At 42.9% G+C, this 2,389-nt stretch overlaps 1 long non-coding RNA gene across 1 annotated transcript; it reads right to left on the reverse strand.

Annotated features, from left to right (window-relative positions):
* On the reverse strand, positions 366–827 carry LOC107618213. The gene is made up of 3 exons (XR_001615168.2): positions 729–827; positions 545–655; positions 366–432 (listed from the first exon to the last, which is right to left on the reverse strand). It is a non-coding gene; the product is annotated as an uncharacterized LOC107618213 (long non-coding RNA).

Genomic DNA, 2,389 nt, shown 5'->3' on the forward strand with positions numbered 1-2,389 from the left:
ACTTGGACTTTGCCACCCTTTCCGGGTCCCAACAAAACCAATCATCAACTCTTTCTAACAGGTTCAAGACCAAATCAATTTCCAATGAAACAAAACTCAACTTTCAAATTATCAAAAATCATTCAAATCAACCAATCCAGAAATCTCCAATTTATCAAAATCATACATTGTTACAATAAAACAGGCAACCATATTCATTCAAGGTAAAACCAGACAATTCATAAGACTCACATAACCACCAAAAATACATTTTGTACAGCATATCTATTTATAACAATTTCTAATTTAAATAAAACTAGTTTGTACAAAAGCCCCTACCTCAAAACGCATAACCATAACCCAAACGCGTCACAGAGTCCTTTTCACCTCAACTCGAACTGACGGGAACTAAAACCTCAGCTCCCAGCCACTTTTGCAACAGTCTCAACAACTCTAATCACAACATACAACAACCGAAACTCAATCATATAGCAACTAACGCCACAAACCTCAGCGTATGATAACAGAACAGTAACTAAAGGGCTTTCAAATCGAAAACGCTTACCGAACCGAAGGAGGAACGGCTGAACCGACACAGCGGTGGTCTCCGAACCGGCTCGACGGCAGCCCAGCAGCCACCTCAAGTGACAGCGGCAACGAATTCCAATCACGACGACTGAAACCAATAGGCAGTGACTATAGTAACCTCGGAATTCAAAAAGGACAGAAACCTCAAATAAAACCCTTACCGGAAGAGTTCTCCGGCGACGGCAGCGAGGTTCTCTGGCGACAGAAACGGGCAGAAACTCCGGTGTGGTTTCGGCGGCCACAACAGCTTCCCCTGCAGCCATTCACAACGGGCGACAACCACTGCAGCAGCTGGTTGGACGGCGGTAGTTTCTGACGGCAAAAGGGAGCTCCGGCAGCGTCGCAGGTGGTTTCCCCTTCTCTCCCGTCGGGTTCATCTCAGGCGACGGCACGATTATAGTGGTGGCGGCAGCGGGCTCCACGACGACTTCCTCTCACACTTCCCCTGTGTGCGACCCCAACGGCGGCAAATCGGCGAGGACGTAGTGAGGGCGACGGCTTTGACAAGGACGGAACCCTCGGCGACGCAGAGTGCGACGGGGCTCGCGGCGGCAGAGCGCGATGACTCCCTCTTCTCCTCGCACTGCGAGCTTGACAACGGTGGCCATGGAAGCTCCTCGCGTGGCGGTGGGGATGCAGTGTGGCGCGACAGTCTCCTCTCTCCTCGGCCAGGCGATGGCACGATGACGGGGAAGCCCAGTGCGCAGCGCAGTCTCTTTCCTCCCCTCCTCTCCTTCTTCTCCTCCACGGATCTGTTTTCCCCTTCCCTCTCTCTTTCTTTCTTTCTTCTATTTTCGCAGCTGTTGCTGCTGGTTGAATTGGGGAAGGCTGCGGCTGTGTGTGTTTAGGTTAGAGGGCAGCAGCTGCTGCTGCTGAGCGTGGGTGGAGGGAACCGGGTCATGGTAACGGGTTACTAGGTTAGGGTTTCCTTATTTTGAAAATTAGGGTTAGGGTTAAATTAGTAATTTCACTTAAAAAATAGGGATAATATAGTAATTAGAATTAAATTCTAATCCAACAATAATAATGTATAAAAATACTATTTGCTCATCAATTTCACACTTTATTTTCAATAAAATGTTCAAATCCAAAAGTTAGAAATAATATACTTAATTTCTTCATTTTCCAAAATAGTAATATCAATATTCTAAAATATTAATTATTTAGTCCAAAATTATATAAAAATCCTTTTTATTTCACAACTACCAACTATATGATTTAAATATAGAAAATAATCCAATAATTGTAAAATTGTATAATAACCATAACTTATCTCAAATTCAATAAATCAAAACTTGCCTTAATTATCTTTACTAAAATAATTTCTAAAATTAAGGCTATAAATAACTATATGATTTGAGGATTAATCATAAAATGACTTTTCAAAGGTTCTGGGTCTTACACTAAACCTGTTTTTTCTACTATTATTGTTGTTGAAACCTTGTTGAGGTCTCTGTTGATCCTTTCATGAGAGATTTGGATGATTTCTCCATGAAGGATTGTAGGTGTTTCCATAGGGTTCTCCCATGTAATTCACCTCTTCCATTGCTGGGTTCTTAGGATCATAAGCTTCTTCTTCAGGGGAAGCTTCCTTAGTACTGCTTGTTGCTGCTTGCATTCCAAATAGACTCTGAGAAATCATATTGACTTGTTGGGTCAATATTTTATTCTGAGCCAATATGGCATTCAGAGTATCAATCTCAAGAACTCCTTTCTTCTGAGTTGTCCCATTATTCACAGGATTCCTTTCAGAAGTGTACATGAATTGGTTATTTGCAACCATTTCAATGAGTTCCTGAGCTTCTGTAGGCATCTTCTTCAG

The sequence above is a fragment of the Arachis ipaensis genome, chromosome B01 (genome assembly GCF_000816755.2).
Source record: "Arachis ipaensis cultivar K30076 chromosome B01, Araip1.1, whole genome shotgun sequence".
Classification (NCBI taxonomy): domain Eukaryota; kingdom Viridiplantae; phylum Streptophyta; class Magnoliopsida; order Fabales; family Fabaceae; genus Arachis; species Arachis ipaensis.